The following is a 14,403-nucleotide window of genomic DNA, read 5'->3' on the forward strand; positions in this document are numbered from 1 at the left end:
TCAAAGGGGAAAACAGATAGAAAATAACTCTCCTTGACTCTTAGTCTCTCTTCAGATACTCATACAAAAGGCCCACAGTGCCCTGGACAATATTTTCTGTGGGGTTTTTTTTGGTTTGGTTTGGTTGAAGGACTGTAGTAGAAAAGATGAAAAAGCCTATGGAATAGATATGGAAATAGTTGAATGTGTATATAAATATGAAACATATAGAAACAATGCAAAACAAAAAACGCAATTAATGAAATATCTAGATTGCTGCAGCACTTGACACCTTGAACAATAAAAATAGCTTTGTAATCAAATTATCTTTGAAGAATGTGTCTTTTAATATTAAGTGACATTGAAAAAAAAAAAGTTTAGGCAGCTAAGCAGTATATTTATGAAACCAGAAATGAGTTCCTGACTCTTCCAGTCTCATTGTAAATTAAAAATATGTTAGAGGCTTTCTATTTTATAACATAGAAATATTTTTATTCTATTTTGAGACCCAGGTTCCAAAACCCACATAAATTTCAAAAAACACAGTTAGCTTTTTTTTTTTAAAAAAAATTGCTAACATTGTAAGTTAATTAGTCACCTTATTTCTTGCCATAAAACCTCTTTTTACTTAAGATATTCTTGAATATGTGGACTTTCCTGCTTTTGAAAAATACACTGCAAATATGTTTCCCATAAAACTTCAAATTTGATGAGAGTTTGAAAAATAACATAGGATGTGTTTTAGCTTTGGATTTTTTTATTACTCTGATAAAAGTGATAGGGTCTTCTTGAAAGAAAAAGCCTGTTATTGCACTTGAAAAAAGAAACCCACAGACAGTTACAAGACTTCAAACATGTTACTTCATATTGTCTTTCTTAATGTTCAGAAACATATTTAACAAAATTATGGATTTGGTTTTTCATAAAAATTAATGTATGCATTTTTGTAAACTGAGTTGAACTTCAAGATTTACATTTAATAATAATTTAAAAAATGCAGTCTAAGTCTGATATTAGATTTCATCTAGCAGAACAGGGCCAGAAGAAACCACATATTGTATACCTGTATCATCTTCACTTTATTGCACTTTATACTTCATAAGCAATGGACAGCATACAAAATCAGACATAAATCCTATGAGCTTTGTACATTATTTTTCTCATTTGTTACTGTTTTCTCTTTGCAAAAAGTAAGAAGCTTAACAGTGAATTCAAGCAAAGAGAGGAATAAAACAAAAAGACAATTAAAAAAGAGAAAATTGCAAATAGAAAGGACACTATTGAGAGACACATTCGAAAAAGCAGAAGTGACAGTCTTCAGCCATGATGTTCTCTTACAAATGTGATAAAAATACAAATTGTTCAGTGCTGATATAGACCCACAAAATAAAAACCAGATTTTACTCAATTAATAAATAATTTTAGGAGTAATCATACCTAATTGTCACTCAGGCATCTTTAATAAGGAATACTTTGAGGAATCTTTAAACAACTGAAGATAAATACATTGTTATGTTATTATTCTTACAAACTATGCTGGAAGGGCGAAGTAATTTTTATGCATGGCTAGAATTCAGTCACTCTAATTTAGATGAAACTCCATTTTAAATGCTTGACCTTAGAAGAGAAAAAGAGTGGTATTTGCTCAGCTAAAAATACTTCCTTTACTTACCTCACAAGGGAATGGAGAGACAATACATTTGTATAATTTATGTTCTTTCCTCTCTGTGTTTTCCAAAAGAAAACTTATCAGTAGTATCTTTTGGTAGCTTTCTTCTCCTTTCATTTAAAACATCTGAAAAATAATTGTATATTCCTGATGCTTCCTTTACTTCAGATCAAAATATTTACCCTTTCCCAGGAATGGGAGCCTAATGCAGAAGAATTGAGGACATAAAATCTAATGTTTTCCTATAGTCCCAGAACATAAATTTGGGCTATAATAACCATGAAAAATGTTCTTGCAGCCTTGATATACACCTTAAGTACATATCAAAATACCTGCCATCCCTTCTATTGAAAATGAGTCATGAAGCTGGGCATTTCCCTTCCAGAATACCAAAGAATACCTACTTTAGTGAACTTAGCTTAAACCATTCACTGGGAGGCAACCACAACCCTGCATGGTAGGGCATATTTCTGTCTGTTTTGTTGCAGACTTTTTTCCTATTATCACTAAAAGATGCTTTTTCCATATCTGATTTGCATCAGAATATTTGCTGTCAAACCATTCATACAACCTCCAGGATCAATTCTACTGCCTATTTGGGGCACCTTCAGAGATCTTAAATCACCTCATTGCCCCTCCCACCCTTTTCATTTTTTCTATAACTTTTTCACATTGCTTTCTTTGTATAATTAACTTCTTAGAAGGGCCTGAAGATTCTGTTTCATAAGATTTATTTTGAATTATATTATTGTATTCCTCAATGATCATTACTTTGGATACAATCTTCATAACCATATGTCATTATTGTTAGCCTTCACACAAATGTATTTCCTTTCAACTGTGTCTAAAACTCAGAATGTCCCGTTTGTTTCAGTAGATTCCTGTCTTGCAAAAGTCCAGTAAGTTAAATTAAAATAGAATCAACCCCTACACACCTACCTTTTTTATCTCTATCAAAGTGAATTTTACTGCCAGAATGATATAGCTGGGTTTCAGTTCTCAGCATAGGACAACTGTGGCAACAATATGCTCTTGGTTTCAAAATAAAACAAGATTGCACAGTTTTCACTGCTACCATATCTGACAGTATCAGGTGCCTTTTAGCATATACTTAAGGCAACACTGTAGACTTTCCTATACTCTATCTTCTTTTGTCATTTCTTCCTCTTTCTTTTATACTTCTCAGCTAACTCAGCCCGGGGGAGCATATGCCCAATGTATACAAATACCAAGCACTTCCTAGATATAATGGACTTTTCTAAAGGAGATGTATTTTTTCTTTTTTCCTTAGAAATTCTCCAGCATACTTTTTTTGTTTTGTTTTGTTGCATTTTGCTCTCTAATTTTTTTTCTGAAGGAGGAAGGGAAGAAGTAGTAGTTTCTTTTGAGGATTTTGTGGGTTTGGGGATAAAAAAGAAAAAAAACACCCAACTTTCTTGATACTATATCCACATCAGAATATCCACTTTATGTATTACAGTAACAAAACAAAAGCTTTCTAAAGAAAGTATGTTTTGACCCACAAAGTTATCAAAGTACATAGCTGAAGGATTTAATAAACAATAAAAGAATATAAAATTACTGCTAAAACTTTGGCTTAAAAGTTTTTGATTGAGCATAACTTATGAAAAAAAAACCAAACAGTATTACTGTATGTCAGTAATGGTATAGCAGTAAGTTAATACCTAGTAAAAAATAAATGTACTAGTACCATGCTCTCAATGTACTAGTATCATGCTCTCCCTACTCTTCTGGAAATTCATCTTTTTCTTCCTTCCTCCTTTGCTCCTTGCTATGAATTTTAACAGAAAAAGTAGAAAAGTTTATTTAATGGATAAAGTAGAAATAAATTGTTAGTCCCTGTGCTGTGTTATCTCAGTAGTGTATTTCTACTTTTTTTATTTTGTTTGGGTTTTTTTGGTTGGTTGGTTTTTTTTTTCCTTTATACTCAGTCTTCTTTTTGCCTTTATAATCAGTCTTCTTGAATATATCATTTTACACTATGATGAGTCCTCTGAAGCATCTGATTCTGTCGAGTAAGAGAGTAATGGTTCTGGGGGTGGCAGCAAGCAATTTAATCCTTCATGGCAAATCTTGCATTCTTACACTGTTACAAGATAACCTTATCAAAATGAAAAGAAATTCCTTTCTCTCGCTCCTTGCCCAAGATTTTCTGAATTTCACCACAGGAGAAAGATCTGGACATACATGTGAATGCAAGTGTAGGTGGACATGCTACCTGAGAAGGAAATCCATATCCAGAGTGGAAGGGAATAGGCTGCAGTCCTGCAGCATGGTGGGAGATATCTTGGCATCCTTTGGAATCTCAAGGCAAATAGGCAAATCTTTTTTTTCCTGCTAATTCTGGAGTGGGACATGAGTAACTGGAAAAATCTGAAAAAATGTGCTACTGATTTAGTGTGTTTTGTTTTCCTGGAACTACACTTTTTTCTTTTTTTTTCTCTTTTTTTTTTTTTTTCTTTTTTTTTTTTACTTTTGCCTTTCCTTCTGCATTGTCTTTAATTTTTTAATTTGGGACAGCAGTGTCACATTTCATAGATTCTAGTAGTGATTGTAAACTGGAATTGCTCTGGTCACAGACTGCTTGATGTAATTCAGGGAAGAACCAGAAAAGTGAATTCTATGTTACCCAGTTTTAACAGCATAAGTAAGATGAGTTCTGAGATTACATTTTAATAATATAGTGGTAGTACCTTGCTTTTCCAATGACACCGAAGATACCCAGCTGTAGTGCAGAGCTCCACTATATTTCTTCCTCTACAAATAAGAATATTGCACATAACTTTGAGTGCGGTATTTTAAAAATACCTTTGTCATTGATCAGATCTATTGTGGTTCATTTCAGGTAAAGAGGTAGAAAGAGGACGAGGAAAAAATTTGAATATCTCATTTAAACTGCATTTTGAAGTACATTTCTATGATCATCTGTATTTTTCTTTTAAAACAACTGACAAAAACTAGCCATGAATTTACTTTCATTTGCTCAAAGGAAATATGTATTCCTATTAACTGTAGGCTATTTAAAGGGAAAGGTAAAGTGATAGGTATTCTCTAAGCCAAACTGTGAGAAATTATTTATCTGGAAATTTTCAGTCCTTTTTTAGAATGAAACATCTACATTTATAAGCCATAATAGGTATTGGTTAGGTGCTGCTAATCTGCATTGAATAAAATCCCTGCTAAATGCAGCCATCATCTCTTTCAGTTGCTTTTCATTTATATTTTTCCTTTCCTTGTTTCCTTCCTTTCTTTCATTATTACCAGAACATTTACGTGCATTGAAAAAGAAACTTTCTTATGATTCAGAAAAAATTACACACTGAAATTCAAATATTCTAGCTCTTAGACTCACTCTCTAGAAGAGAGTAAAAATTTAAGACAAATTTTATCACACTAGATTTTCTTACGTTAATCTAGACAGGTCACAGATTATATGGATTCTTTCCTGAGGTTCCTAAATTGTCTTCTGACTGCAAAATAAGGAATTCAAACTTAGAAGCAGAGGAAAGACCTTTAGATACTAAAGAGCCAAGAATGATAGCAATAAGGCTGTTTGATGAGTTAAGTCCTTTTTTTTTTTTTTTTTCTTTTTTCTTTTTTCTTATGACTGTTAGCTTTAAGAAATATTTCTTTCATTTCCATACAAGTAAGCATCAATGCCCCCAGATAGCATGGTATTTGAGTATCTCCAAAACATTAATTTAAGAGATTTCTGTGAGTTACTTTCATGTAACATCTGTAGAAACTGAGAAACCTACAACAGGATTAAGTCCTGTAAAAGTCTAGGTTAGAATGTCGACATTCTGAATGTTAGACCTTTGTCTTATACAGTATATCAGCATCTCTCATGACACTCTATTTAATTCTTTTTAATAAATGAATACATTTAGAATATGGTGTGGAATATTCCATCTTCTCAGAAAGGCAGGGTGTCTGTTGTTCAAAAGGAGAATTTATAGGTACTTCAACATCAAACTTCAAGTGTCATTAAGAACAGAATTTTCTGAAGTTTCCTTAGCTCTACAGTTCTATTCCCAGTTGTTCTAGCCTTGTAGAAGAAATAAAAAGGGCAAGAAAAGGTTACTTCCTTTACTATACATTACTTTTATGTATTTAACTTCAAATCATCACTCTGTATATTACAGAATGATTCCATTACTGATTCTAATTTGACTTGGTATTTTGCATTGATGTTAGAATGGTATGACATTCTTTTGAACAAGATATTCTATTTTAGCCTTACATTTGAATTGGAACATTTTCTTACTCCTTTTTTTTTTTTTTTTTAAAATCCTAAATTTCATACAATCAAATTTTAAGTTGAGGAATGTAAAATTACATCTATACGGGACAACAGGTAAAATCTAAAACCAGGGTTACAAATACAAAAATAAATCATATCTTGTTTACATCAAGTTTACATTCCTTTTAAAACAGTAAGCTTCCAGAATTACTTAGTATCTGCTATGAAATTACTTTAAAACTAATAATTAAAGTAAAAATTAAATTAATGAAAAGCAATTATTTTAAAAGCTAAACCCTGTATTTTTATATGCAACATATTATATCTTTAGCTAGTGCAAATTATCACTTAACTTCATTTGATGAGAGTATCTACCTGCTGATGGTGTGGCTCTCTACATTTTGTAAGAATGTTATTTGCTTTCCAATAACACATTGTCCCTCTGGGACTCATCTCTTTCATGATCACAAATAATCACTGAGTTCATATATTTTCAAGAGAAGCTCTCATCTTCTAAAATGAAAGATGCATACAAAAGTTTTTAGATCAAACCATAAGCAAAAAAAAAATCATATTATTGGCTGGCCAGCACCTCAGGTTAAGGGTTACACAGGATATTTGTTAAAATAATTCATTTATTTGGATCTTTTTCATAAATTAATGCTCACAAGTGGAATCAAATCTCTCTAACAGGAGTGTCAGTGGCTGGCTGGGTGGTGATATGAGCCTGTATTACGAAGGTCCTTAAAACTGCATCATTAGCCGAATTGGATGAAACTCCCTGAGCTGTTCTTCTGCTGAATTCTTAGTCACCTGACCCGTGCTCCTAGGTCACCACCCCAGCACATGCATGATCCATTAATATAGATTGTCTTTCACTACATAAAAAACACCTCCTAACTATATATAAAAAGACTGTCTGAGGTGACCAGTTCTACAATCGAAGGAACATTTTCTGTTGACTATTTACAGGCAACTTACTGATATACTCCTTGGTCAGTTCTGCAGAGGCAACCGCCTAGGATAATCACTGGGATGGACAAATTCTCCAACCAGCTTATTTTTCTTATTTAAGCATACAAATGGTGGCAACGAATTGGTACATCAGGGACTGATCTGGGAAATTTGGACTGTCTTAAATGTCCAACTGGAGAACTCCTGCAACAGGTAGTCAAATGCTTTGTGGTGAAGCTTAAGTTCATTCTGTCACCTCTCAAGTTAATCTGTTATCTCACATGAGTCCATTGTTTCATTTATGCAGAAATCTTTCTGGGAGTTCCTGGACCATGGAGGAGGTTTATGACAAGGTGTGCTGGATACCCACATACACTGCACTATAACTACAGGGCAAACTTTCATCCTAAATTATCAATCTTAACTTAAATTTCATACCTCTTTCCACATCAGTGGTATGCTCATTGTGTTCAGGTAGAATCATGCAGTACTGTTACATGAAGTGGAATTAATCCATACAGTCACAGCAGGGAGTTCAAAACACTAGCCAGGGGATCAGGGGTTGTATCCTGCATTTTAGAAAGGCAGATTTGAAAACTGTGGAATTTATACATTTTACAATGTTCCTCAAAACCTCTTTGTGGAACATAATTCTTTCGCACCTAGTGAAATTTTTTAACCAGGGAGGTTTAAAAGATGCAAACTAGAGTATTATATTTCCTCCATTCATTTTTTCCCCTCCTGTAGATTAATATTCAAAGCTAGTTGCTGTTTTTCATGCAATAGGGAGCAGTAATCTTAAAGCTGAGTAGCTGTGTTCACACTTTTCTCTGAGACCAAAAATTGAGGAGTGGCATAGCAGAACTGGGAGAGCTGCAAGTGGATGTAATGCGAGGGGAATTTCATTATATGCATACAGACTAAACAATTGTAAACAGGTTTGAGTAGGTGATAATTACTGGTTCTGTTTGGGCCTCATTCTGGTTATTTGTGAAGAGGATTACCAGACCATAGCAGTATCTGTGGCTGGAAGAAGTCAGCAGTGGTCAAAGAATAACTATCAGACAACCATCAAGTTTATACTTGTAGATACTGGGTCCTTGAAATTTAAAGAGGATCTTTTTGATGAATATTCATACTGGAAACAAGTATGCTTCCAGTATGAATCAAGAAATTCAAGAAATATTTAACCTTTATTATGCAGTGAGGCTGAGATTTTCTAAGTGTAATTCACATTTGTACAACAACCCACTACAGCCGCTGGTACAATAGTATCAATATTTACTTCTCCCCCCTTTTCCCAACCAATGAAATCAGCAAGGTACTGCAAACACAAGCAAATGGCAGAATTAGGAAGACTGAAGTGTGGCCTTTTTAGGTCTTAACAAGTTGCAGGAAGATGGTGAATAATTCTGCTGTTGCTGGTTCCTACCTTCCAAGTGTACATCTGTCTGTGCAGTTTGTCATCAAGGCTGAAACCTTTTGTATCCTACCTCCATTATTGTTTTCTTAAAATCATTCTTATTTTTTTCTCCCTGCTCCCTCCCTGCCAACAAACATACTTGCTAAACATTGATATTCCTTTTTGATTGAGATGCTGAAATCAGTATTTTGGAAGTGAAATCTGTATTTCATATATATGAAATCATAAGGTAGCTTTAAATGAAGTAGATGTACCTATCCCTATACTTGTATGAAAAAGAAAGTCTAGAGAAAGCATTTTTTGCTGTTGGCAGGACTTACCAAGACAAAACACTTTCTAAAAATGTACTGGGTCTTGCTGGGATGGAAATAATTTTTGTCACAGAAGCTCTCATATGGTGCTCTGTTTTAGATTTCAGACCAAAACTGTATTGCTAACACACCAATGTTTTATCTATTGCTGAGCAGCACTTGCACAGCATCAAGACCTTTTCTGTTTCACACTCTGCCACCCCAACAAGTAGACTGGGGATGGGCAAGAATTTGAAAAGGGATACAGCCAGGAAAGCTGACCCAAATTGACCAAATTGAACATTATATGCCATTCCATGCTATATAACATCATGCTTAGCAATAAAACTGCAGGGATAGTTTTGAAAGGTAGCTATTGTTTGGAGACTGGCTGGCCACGACTTGGTTTACTGATTTTTCTTCCCTTCACTTCTTAATTTGTCTTTACCTTGATGCATGAGTTTTTCTTGCCCTTGCTGTTTTGATTATCTCCTCAACTCTGTTTGCTTGTGGGTATTTAGTTGCTGGCTGGTCAATCAATCACAAGAAGTTTTTAAAATATGCAAAATATTTACCTAATTTTTATTTTTCCTTTTATCCTGATTCATTTCTGAAGCAGAAAAAGGCCACTATTTCAATGAATCAAAAATAAGATGCAAATTTACTGAAGACATTAATGAAATCTGTTGCTAAAACTAGCATTTTCTTGGATAAATTAATTTTAAAATTAAACAGATTAGCACAACCAACGTTACAATAATTTTCTGGAAAATAAATATTTTGAAAGATTTACATTTGATCATCACAAACCAAACACATTCATGTCGTTCATATTGTGTGAGAGATTAACTCCTGTACAACAAAGTTTAAATAGACAACAGTTATTTCTCTTTCCTGACTAAAGATGAAGGGCATGCAACTCTTTTTTTTTTTTTTTTCTCTTTTTTTTCAATATTTTTTCTATAATTCCAGTGCTAAAATAGAAAAGCATTACATACATCATACTAATTTTCATGTTTTCTGGAGTAAGAAAATGAGTTTTTCCAAATCTTAAAGTACTTCACCAACAGAAGTGTAAACAGCCTCCAAGAATTTGTGTATATATGGAAACATTATTATTAATATTCTAATTTTGCACATAGAGTGAAGGGAAGAGATAAATGCATTGTCGCAAAAGAAACATTAGGAACAGCAATAAGTATAAACAGAAAGCCATCACTTCAGAGAGTCCAGTGTTTTGCAAATGAGTGCTCAGGAACAGAGCTGAGCTAACACAGAAAAAAATATTTAAAAGACTGTGAATAAATAACATCGGTTAATTTTGAGGTTTGCTTTTGAAACTTTGTCTATTTATCCATAGTTAAAATAAAGAACAAATTCAAATATAATAATGTGTAAGATAAATATTCATGAGGAATAACTTATTTCATAAATTATTTTGGAAACATAAATTATTTTGGAAATTACCTGGGAAGCATTTTCAAAATTTGCTTAATTATTTTTTTCAGAAGAGTTGTCAAATTGTTTCATATCTTTGCATACAATCACCTACCCAGTATGTATGTTACTGTATAAAATCTTTATTATCTAACAAGGAACACTTAGAGGACTACCATTATTTTAAGCTGCCTTTCAAACTCTTGTGTGATCTTTACCACAGTGTCCAGCCCAAACAGTGTTAGCCTTTCTTAAACTGCTGTGTTGACCAGATGTGGTCAATCACTTTCACAACTGCTAAACAGCTATAACCACAATATTATCAAAATCAATGAGAGTTAATTTACATAAGCAGTATCAAGACAACTTAAAGAATTTTACAGGCTTAAACAGGAGATTTAAATTCAGTGTAACTGCTACTAGCAGTCACATGTGAAGGCCATCAGCTCAGCGCTGGCACATTCCATAGCAGAGAGGAGGATGGCAGTGTACAGGGCAGATTCCTGAACTAGGGAAACCTCCTCCAGAGTCACAGAGAGAGCCACCAGCAGCTGCCTGCTGTTGGAAGAGGCTGGTGAGGCTTGGGCAGGGCCAGGAGCAGCTGCAGCCAGACCCCACACCTTACAAAGGCAGCCCCTTGGAGTGCTGGTGAGCCTGCCATAGCACACAGTCAAGGTTGCACCCTGGATGGCAGTTTAGAATAACCTTTGGAAACTTGGCCGTTTTCTTCTGAGAGCTAAATGAAGGCAGCCTCCTGCTGTAACAAAACAGTGTCCACCTGCCACAACTGCATAGCTCTGCCTGAAACCAAGGTAGAAGAGAGAAAACCTCCCTAGGTGAACGCCTACACCCAGACTAACCTCTGAAGAAATGAAGGTGCTGCCCAGACCCAGAGTTGCATGGAAATCCAGGACCTGGAAGTCCTTCTAGGGTCCAAAGGGACAGGTGGATGTTATGGGTGCAAACATGCCTAGCTGGAGGAACTCTTCAAGCAAGTAGCCAAGTAGGAAAAATAACCCCCATTTTTAAAAAGGTAAAAAAGGAAGACCTGGGGACCTATGGGCTGGTCAGTCTCACCTCTGTGCCTGGCAAGATCTTGGAGCAGATCCTCCTGGAAACTATGCTAAGACACATATAAAGTAAGGAGGTGATTGTTGACAAACATGGTCTTGCTAAGGGCAAATTTGGCCTCACAAATGTGGTGGCCTTCTATAGCAGGATTACACTATTGATGGATAAGTGAGGAGCAACTGACATCATCTACTTGGACTTGTGCAAAACATTTGACACAGTCCCATATGACATCCTTGTTTCTAAACTGGAGAGACATGGATTTGACAGATGAACTACTCAGTGGATAAGGAATTGGCTGAATGGTTGTACTTGAGCAGTTGCGGTCAACAGCTTGATGTCCAAGTGGAGACCAGTGACAAGTGGTGTCCCTCAGGGGTCCGTACTGGGACCAGTATTATTCAGAACCATAGAATGATACAGTGGTTTGAGTTGGAAGGGGCCTTAAAAGTCATCCAGTTCAAACCCCTGCCATAGGCAGGGACCCCTTGCACTAGACCAGGTTGTTCAAAGCCCCAGCCAATCTGGCCTTGAACACTTCCAGAGATGGAGCATCCACAGCTTCTCTGGGCAACCTGTTCCAGCGCTTCACCACCCTCACAGTGAAGAATTTCTTCCTAACATCTGCAGCTTAAGACCATTATCCCTTGTCCTATCACTACATGCCCTTGCAAAAAGGCCCTCTCCAGCTTTCTTGTAGAGCCCCTTTAGGTACTGAAAGGCTGGTATAAGGTCTCCCTGGAGCCTTCTCTTCTCCAGGCTGAAGAGGCCCAACTGTCTCAGCCTGTCTCCATCGGAGAGGTGCTCCAGCACTATAATTATCTTTGTGGCCCTCCTATGAAATTGCTCCAACAAGTCCATGCCTTTGTTATGTTGGGGACCCCAAACCTGAAAGCAGTACTCTAGGTGGGATCTCACCAGAGCAGAGTAGAGGGAGAGATTCTGCTCCCTCAACCTGCTGTGAGCTGAATGAAGCAGTCATGCTTCTTTTGATGCAGCCCAGGATATGATTGGTTTTCTGGGCTAGAAGTGCACATTGTCAGGTCATGTTGAGCTCCTTACCTACCTCTTACCATGTATTATAGTGTGGTTTAACTTTGCAACTATATCGTTTGTTTCAGCATAGTAACTATGGAGAGATTGCTAACCAACCTTAGTTGTGTAATTTTATGCCAAGAGGGAAAGAGGCATCTAAAATTTACGGTCAGTGAGGTGACTGTACAGTAGCTGAGGAGACCATTGTATAGGTAACTAAGAAACAAACTTGGACTCTCCATATAAGGGAAGTAAACGGAGGTTTACGTACCACTTATTGAATGAATATGTATTTTTTTTTCTGAGAAATGTAATGCATAAACATATGTGTGGACTATATAATTTCGCTTGAATGAAACATACAACATACACGTTAAGTGATCCTCTGTGCACCCAGCACTGCAATAAATGCAGCCTGCTTCTTAATGCTACATTAGTGTTAAGGCGTTTTCTTATTTACTATTTCAGCTCCCAGATTTTCTCCTCAAGACTGCTCTCAATCCACTCTCTGCCCAGCCTGTATTCGTGCTTGGGATTGCCCCAACCCACGTGCAGGACCTTGCACTTGGCTTTGTTTAACTTCATGAGGTTAGCACGGGACCAGCTCTCAAGCCTGTCAATGTTAACATCTCTGTCAGGCACATAAACAGTGGGAAGGGGTGCATCTTCAGCAAGTTTGCAGATGAAACCAAGCTGAGCGGTGTGGTTGATGGGGAAGGGCTTCTTATCAGGGAGTGTAGTGACAGGACAAGGGGCAACTGTTTTAAATTGAAAGAGGGCAGATTTAGCAGAGATATTAGGAATAAATTCTTTACTGTGAGAGAGAGTGATGAGACACTGGAAGAGGCTGCCCAGAGAAGTTGTGGATGCCCCCTCACCCACACTCATCCTCAGACTGAACAACACCAATTCCCCAAACTGACCACACTATTCAAGGTGTGGTCTCACCAGTGCTGAATACAGATCATTGAGCCCTAGTGACCACAGGACTGGAGCACCTATCCTGTGAACAAAGGCTGAGAGAGTTGGGATTATTCAGCCTGGAGGAGAGAAGGCTTTGGTGAGACCTTACTGCGGCCTTTCGATACTTGAAGGGAGCTTGTAAGAAAGGCTGAGAAAGGCTCTTTATCATGGCCTGTAGTGACAGAAAAAAGGGCAACTGTTTTAAACTGAAAAAGGGTAAATATCAATTTAATATAAGAAACAAATTCTTTACTGTGAGAGAGGGTGGTGAGATGCTGGACCAGATTTCCCAAAGTTGTGGATGCTCCAGCCCTGAAAGTGTTCAATGTCAGGTTGGATGGGGCTTTAAGCAACATGATTTAGTGAAAGGCGTCCCTGCCTTTGGCAGTGGGCCTGGACTAGATGATCTTCGAAGGTCCCATCCAACCCAAATAATTCTGATTCTATGTTTGTTTAGGCTCCCCAGGTCTCCTGTGAAGGTTGTCCTTTGTCTTTCTGTGCATTTGTATAGCAGAGATAGTATTGTTTTACAGAAACGTTGGGAAGATAAGTAAAATGAAACATCAATGCATCATGAAGATTGCTTATACATAGCCAACACAAACAAGGTGAAAATATGTACAGAATGAAGCCTTACTATTGGAAGAAGTATGGTTTCTTTTTGTACAATCCTTTCTTATAAAGTAGGAAAAAGAAATAGTACTGCCTAACAAAATGGAAAGGACATACAATATTTTTTTCCCTATCACTAGGAGTAGCTTCTTGTTTAAGGTAGCTCATCTAACCATATTAAGATAGAAAAGAGATGGCAGAATAACTTCATTTTTATACCCTAGGATAAAAAATTTCAACATATGTACTTTTTTTGCTGCAGTAAAAAGAAAATCTGACCTAATGATTTTTTCCTTCATTGTCAGAGCTTGAAACTGTGTGCACAAGGTATTTCTTTAGTAATTGTGTTTGATCACAGCTAAAAAACCAGCCAATCACTATTTTGTTAGTGCAGAATGTAGCCAAAGAATTGAAGGACAGTAATGGAAGAACTAGGTGTTCTATAAGTGTTCCAGTTATAATTAATTCTAGTATAAATTGCCGTATAATTTGGAAAATTATATATTTTTCTCAGTTATTTGAAAGTTATTTGAAATATTATGGTTATTTAGAGGTGAACAGACAAAAATGTCCTCAGACTACGAGCAAACTGGTGGCTCTGACCACTGTTTTAGAAGTCATAGAATGTCATCAGTGAAAATTACAAACAACTTTTTTAGGAGTGTCCATAATTTACAAGGTACAATGATCATATTCTTATGAGTTC

This window comes from Falco cherrug, chromosome 1 (genome assembly GCF_023634085.1).
Source record: "Falco cherrug isolate bFalChe1 chromosome 1, bFalChe1.pri, whole genome shotgun sequence".
In the NCBI taxonomy this organism is placed as follows: Eukaryota; Metazoa; Chordata; class Aves; order Falconiformes; family Falconidae; genus Falco; species Falco cherrug.